The following is a 7,500-nucleotide window of genomic DNA, read 5'->3' as shown; positions in this document are numbered from 1 at the left end:
CTTTTGGATCGGCCGCGATCGATTCTTAGACTTATGCCTGTTCCAGCAGAAGCAAATCGTACAATATTTTACGGGTGAAATGTTTAGCAAAAACTCTTTGGGTCTTGAAGGAAATCTAACCTGTGAAAGGCCTTTATCTTGTACAGTTGCAACTCGTCAGGGCCCAAACTTTTATTCCTGCGGGTATTTTCCTCGAACCGAGAATGAAACATTTTTTAAAGATCTGAAGATCTCAAAAAGAAACAATGAACACATTCATTCCATTCATATTCTACATGCGACATTTACATGATTTATTCCGAAAAAAAAAAATGATTCCAGAATGAATTGAGCTTAATGTTGCTAAATTTAGACTAAAATCTATAAAGGTTTGCTGTCGATGGCTGTAATGAACGCAGCACCAGCAGGAAGAATGGGAGAAATGGGATGAAGAGAAATATAATCACCGATGTTGTGCAAGACAACCCACAGAACACCTGAACAATCGTAGAAGGCCTTATCAGCAGAGCAAGTAACCCAGACGTTACCAAAATAAACAAACGGAAAGCACCATGAGTTTGATAAGATCAGCCATTTGTGGATATAATATTTACAGGGCATATAAGGTGGGTAAAACGGAAATATTTAATACGGAACTAACTGAGCCTTAGACAACTGCTGATTACCTGTCTATGTAGAAATCTACCTTAATCATAAAGATTAAAGAAACGACACACCCAACAATCTATAGACTCTTAATCTGCCTGTTTTCAGCATACAGAGCCGAACTGAAATAATGTAACTGATTTATAAATACATGCTGACATATAATGGTCATTTCCAGAAGAAGAGAAAGGTCGGAGCAAAGGGCCTTAAGTATTTTTACTTGCTGAATCTTGAGAAAGGGGTAGTGCCCATTACATTTGCAGGCCCTTCAAGATCCGGAAGGTTGATGTCTTATGTTCTGTTTATACTGATAGAGGTCAAGGTCTTCAGGAAACACAGGAACAGAAAGAATATTCTGAAGGGGACGATGTTTTGGGGGAGAGAGGACTGGGATTAGTGGGTGGGTGATGCTGGGGCTGGACGCAACAAGGGCGAAGAGTGGTGGAGAGATGAATGGAGAGTGGTGGAGAGATTAGGGTTGTTAATAGCAATTAGTGGTCAAGTGAACAATTTAGGGGGAGAAATAAGTGTCTAAGCAGAGCATGGAGTGATAACTGAAAGGCATTTGATGGCGTTACCGAGAAGGGCAGAATGGAAACTTTAATCATTCATCGTGTAGAACTTTTAAATACTATGGAAATAGCAAGCAAATCTGTAGATATAGACAAAATGTGAACAGTGTAATATTTAATCCTTTCTCCAATAAAAGAAGCCTATAGAAGCGAACTCTCTCCCTCTCCTTTCAAATTTTACTTGAGATTAATCCCCTCAACCAACATACTAAACCAGACTGGATTTGGATTAGGAAAAGATGGACAAATTACCATCTTTTGTGTTTTAACGACCTCAAGTTGTACGTTTCACATGACAAACAATGCGAAACACTGCTGCAGATAAAGCAAAGATTTACTGAAAGAATGCAAATCAGATTTACTTTGGAAAATGTGCCATAATAACTTTGAAGAGAGGAAAAGTAATTGAGATCACTGATGTCATATTGATTAAAGAATGATTAGAGGATTAAGCGAAATATAGATTTACAAAATAGGAAATAAATGAAAAGATAATAGAAAAGCAGACACGAATGAAAGGAGAGGCCATGAAAGACTATTACAGACTCATTAGATTATTTCTGAAAACATAAGTTGAAAATGTAATTTCATAAACATTAACACTACAGCTGTATCAGTAATAAGTCAGAGTTATTATACTCTCAAGTAGGCGTTCAGTGAAATAATAAAAACTAGTAAGAAAAACAAAGCAAATAATATTTGTAGTTAGAATACACCAGCCAAAACCTGACACAGAAAGATTATATTTATCGCGTATACAGGAAGATAGGGGATTTTGCAGCTAGAAATCTATTCTTAAATATCTACAGCATGACTGAAAAAATATCTGGTAAAGAATAATGGGGAAATTATTAGTGACTGCTGCAAAAAATGAGCAAAATATATAAAAAAATGTTTTTCTGTCTTCAAGGAAGCCGACGAATATAAATCAGCGGCTGAAATGACAGACAGTCGGGATGAGAACAGAGAAACTGCAACAGAAAATGAGAAAAAAGACAAAAAAATCGGAACTAAAAATAGTGCTACAGAGAATGCCATGCGAAAACGATAGCAAGAAAGAACCCTACATGGCCTATTCCTAAAAATGAGACAAAACGAATCAGGTGAAATATACAACGAGTAATCATTTCACCGACTGAGATGAGTAGAAGTCAAAGATGAAGTTGAAAGATATTTGATTTCGGTACAGAATTCAAAGATTTCATCGTCAAAACTACTAAGAATATAATGAAAACATTAAGAAATTGCAAAATCCGTTTAATATTTTAGTAACCTCTTCATTATTTTCAAAATGGATTGAAATAAAAGTAATGTCTTTCAAGAGGAATATGAAAACAATAGCGTTAATGAACTGCTTCGGCTGGCCACATCTTCGTCATCAGAAGATAAATCTACAACCATGACAGGGTTATGGGCTTTCCTACTTTGAGATATACCAATTCCCACAAGCAGGGAACTGGAGGTTAATCAACTGGTTATTGTCTATAACTGCCAGAGGTACCAGTCCTAACAAACGTATATCTCAAAGAATGGGAGAAGTTGTTCAAATATAAATATCTTGAAATAGCGATAACCAAAATGTGAAGGAATCAAAACAGAAATAATCTCTGTAATAACAGTTGCACTGAAAGGTCAAAAAGAAAAAAATACGGACAGACAACTTCATAAATCTCCAGAGTTTATAAATGAGCGCAACATACAAACTATAATTGAAACATCGGGCAAGAACTCAAAAGCTGGAGTCAAAGAAAATTTCATTTCAGTTTAGCTGCAAAGATTTAAACACCAGAACTATCGAAATACATGGAGGTTGCAGTTAGTAGGTTAAGGCTATCTCGATGGGAATAATGGTTTTGTAGCGTCCATACGCTGAGTCTTGCAATTTCATAGAAAATACAGCACCAAGAGAAACCATCGCACGAAAGTAAGGCACACAAAGCTGCACTCAGCTCCACAATGATAGTAGGCATTACAGTTAGTACAACAGAAAGAACAGTGATGAAGACGACGACGATAAGATATGCGCAATCTATGAAAGGTCTGGAATGGTTGAACAAATTGAAGTGGAGACGCAATAAATTTAAGTAGATGAAGATAGACATTCCATTCACAAAATATCTGGACCCTCAAACGAGTACTTAACAATTGAAGACTTTTGAAACTCTTCCAGCTGAACGCACACACATGCATTCCCTCACATATTTATATACACTTATTTATACACACTCATTTATATACACTCCTAGATGCTCAAACGGAAACACATTGAAGCAAGCACATATGTACTATTGCGTGTGTGCATGTGTTCGTATGTGTGTGTGTGTATGTATATAAATACAAAAACACGTATATAGACGTATACATACCCTCCTATATATATATATATATATATATATATATATATATATACATATTATAAGGTTTTTAAACTTTTAAATTTTCATATTCAAAAGAGACAGAGACTTCAAATTCGATATATCGATTTATTCACCACTCTATGTTAACATTTCTGTGCCAAACTTATCCAGTGACTGGTCCATTGGATTTAGACATTTGGCACTTCTTCAGGAGTGGTTACCTTTCGAACAAAACACGAAAAAACACATACATAACTATTATTAAGACGAAAGCTAACGAGATCCTAAAGACTTAATAATAGTTATGTATGTGTTTTTTCGTGTTTTGTTCGAAAGGTAACCACTCCTGAAGAAGTGCCAAATGTCTAAATCCAATGGACCAGTCACTGGATAAGTTTGGCACAGAAATGTTAACATAGAGTGGTGAATAAATCGATATATCGAATTTGAAGTCTCTGTCTCTTTTGAATATGAAAATTTAAAAGTTTAAAAACCTTATAATATAAATATAAACTGTGAGAACGACCCTTAAGGAATCTAGTTAATGATCTCCTAAGCTAAGTTCTTATGCTATATTGGTAACGGTTGCTACATCCTCTGGGAAAATTATAATATATATATAGATATATATAAACATACGTACATATGAACATACGAAGCTAGGTATATTGTTACCGTAGTATGTATAGATTAAATATAGGAAAAGAATGAGATGTATGGATATATATATAAACAGGGAGAGGGGGAGAAAGAGAGAGAGAAATGACAGAATGAGAGAGATACAGACAGGCCGAACGAAAGTCAGGTTCGAAATTCTCAGATGTGGGTTAAGCGCATACAAAAATAAGGATAAATTGGTAAACACAGAGAGAAACATGATTTTATTTTGCGTTGATATTAATCAACGGTGTTATAAACAAGGCGGTGGACTGGGAAAACTATTTGACCGCCATATTCATCCTGGTTTTGTAGGTCCTGGGTTGAAATCCTGTTGCGATCAATTTTGCTACTCATCCTGGCTTGAATTGAACTCATTGTGCCTCTGTTGGCATAGATACTGCATTTTGTCAGGCTCTCTGACGGTTCTACCAGTTCGCTGCCCTTCCATGTTCCAAAGTCCCGCTCACTTCGTTGGTTTGAATTAAGGATTGAATATTTTTGAAAATAAAATGTGCTTTGGCGATCTGGATGATCTGGATGATATCTGTGTATTATGTTGAAAACTTTTCCTGATATGTTTTTCTCACATGTTACCCAATATTGGAATACTAACCTAACTGTTTAAGAACGTTCATACATCCAGCGAAGAGATTGTTTCAGTTTAGATCCCCGCATGCCCACTCCTTTTGAAAAGATCGCTGGTTTTCAAACATATTAATCGAACGTTTTCTAACGAACTGTCCTCGGATAAGTTTGGACAACGGCAAAAAGGGCACGTTCCCTGTAGGTTGGCATTGTGTGACGGGTCTGATCTAACAAAATACCAAACCTTTCAATACTGTTTCATAGATTTTTTTATCCATTTGATCACCACAGTACCAGATTATTATACATCCAGCTTCTCCTAATATTTTTTTTCTCTTCATCTCACCTCTCTCTCTTTCTCTCTCTCGTTTCTCTCTCTCTCTCTCTTTTCTCTTTCTCTCTCTCTCTCTCTCTCTCTCTGATATTCTTGTTGCGTCTCTCAAGTCATGAACATTTTCCTCAAGAACCACCAAAGACTATGATTCAAAAATCATGAAGAAACGCAGCAATTCGCATCAATGTCAGCGATTTGTATAACATATATGTGTTCGTATGTACATGTGTGTATGAGGGGGTGCATGCGTGCGTATATGTATGTGTGCGTTTACGTTGACTACTTTTCACAGTTCCATAACGAGTGAGAGAAAAAGAAGTCAAATCAACGAATATTTACTCTTCCACGTTTTCAGTCACCCCCACCCCACCCCTACCCCACCAACTTCGCAATATCACGTCGTGATATTATTATATTTCTTCTAAACTCTATATTTAGCTTATGACATCGTCGCATAAATCACTACCCGCCATGTTGATTCGTTTAAAGTATCTGTCACCTTGCAAAGCTGTCTGGCTTCTGTTAATGGTGCTGCTGACACCAATTCTGGTACTCTCTCTCTCTCTCATTCCTGAAGTGTGTCGATCGTAATGGCTTCGTATTGTCTTCTGAAATTCTTTTTGCCTTTTCGTTTATTTGTTTCTCTCCTAACGATAATTTCCACGCATAAACGCTTGAATGAAAGTCACGACTTCCATCCGTAACATAAATATATATGTGTGTGTGTGTGTATGTGTGAATGTGTTCATGTGTTTCTATATATGTGTGTGTATATGCTTGTGTTATATCGTTATATTTCATTCTCTCATTGTCGACATTTGAATTCAGACTATAAATGGAAGTAGTTAAACAGTATTTTATCCACCTTAGGCCTATTCCAACCCTTCATACTCTTCCTCCTCGGCATCGGGTTCTGTGATGGACCTAACCATATTTTCTTCATTACAGGAATTTAGTGGTATTCAATTATTATGCCTTTCCAATCTAATAACACTTTAACTGCAAAGCTCAGATTTCGATTTTGATGTTTCACTTACGACATTTAATGAGTCACTCCATATCTCAATCATGCCATTATCCTTCTAACTTATTTTCCTCGACTCATTTTGGCTCTTATCATTTAGTACCAACTATCGGGGTCGTCACAACCAGCGATTTTCACTTCCAATGTTTTCGGGGGAATGAGAGAGAGAGAGAGAGTACTAGAATTGGTGGTGTCAGCAGCACCATTAACAGAAGCCAGACAGTTTTGCAAGGTGACAGATACTTTAAAGAATATTGCTGTTTCGATCAGGGAATCCAGATTTTTTTTTTATACAGTTTAAGGTTATCAAAATATATATATATATATATATATATATATATATATATTACTACAAAACCAGGCCTTCTAGCTTCTATTACTCCGTCAGTCTGAATGTTCCACAAGTCCCACAACATCTTGTATTTCTTACTTTTTAGTACTTTACTAGGTTCATGTTTTTACCATTTATCAGTGTGTTCAAATCCTTGTTTTCTACAAAGCTTCCAGTGGATTGCTCTCCCTAGGTTGTCATGTCTTTTCTTGTATTATTTCTGTGTCAGCATGCTGCATTCACTTACTATGTGAGTGGCGCTTTCCTCTTTTGATTCGCATAATCTACATTGGGAATCTATTTGGTTTTTGTAACGAGGATTATTGGAATTGGCGGTCGTGCATAAAGTCAGTGATTTTGATGATTGCAATGATGATGATGATGATGGCGATGATGATGACGAGGAGGAGGAGGGGACGATGATTACGTCAACGTTGAAGAAGATTCAGATGCCGTCGATTAGGGTGATTAGTAAACTGCGTTCATCTTTGGTGAATGATAATTCCTCCATGTTGTAAGCTAGACGCCATTATCTAAAACAACAGCAGCTACAACAGAATGATAAACAATAAAGAACGCTTTGATATTAGCCACATTTATAAAATGCCAAACACCCCCTGACGCCCCCCATCTAACCTACCTTTAACTCTTATCTACTTTGGTTCCCTTTGATGGAACAGGTTAAGTCGGTATCTCTTGTAATCTTCGGTAAAGGAGCTTAGCAGAGAATTCTTTCTCTTGAATTCCGTTCGGTCATTAAACCCAACCAATATTTCATGTTTTGACATCCGACACTTTTAATCATGATATCTTTTCACGGGACCCGGTATTTTATACAGATTTCTACACAGCCAAACTATACTGAAAATTCTTTTCATATACATACAAACATAATACATACCTGTATACATACATGCATAAATGTACACACACACACACACATATATACATATATATATATCCATCCATACGTATGTGTACATATATGTATA

General features: G+C 36.3%; 1 long non-coding RNA gene across 1 annotated transcript in view; it reads left to right on the top strand.

The window, feature by feature from the left end:
- Positions 1-2,729, top strand: part of LOC149132440 (uncharacterized) — a 14,786-nt gene extending 12,057 nt beyond the window's left edge. Inside the window, exon 2 of the long non-coding RNA XR_016244437.1 lies at positions 2,128-2,729. This is a non-coding gene — a long non-coding RNA (uncharacterized LOC149132440). The remainder of the gene's footprint in view (positions 1-2,127) is intronic.
- Positions 2,730-7,500: the final 4,771 nt, after the last annotated feature.

Source organism: Octopus bimaculoides, chromosome 15 (genome assembly GCF_046866305.1).
Source record: "Octopus bimaculoides isolate indiv1 chromosome 15, ASM4686630v1, whole genome shotgun sequence".
NCBI classification, from domain to species: Eukaryota; Metazoa; Mollusca; class Cephalopoda; order Octopoda; family Octopodidae; genus Octopus; species Octopus bimaculoides.
This window is presented reverse-complemented; position numbering and strand designations above follow the sequence as displayed.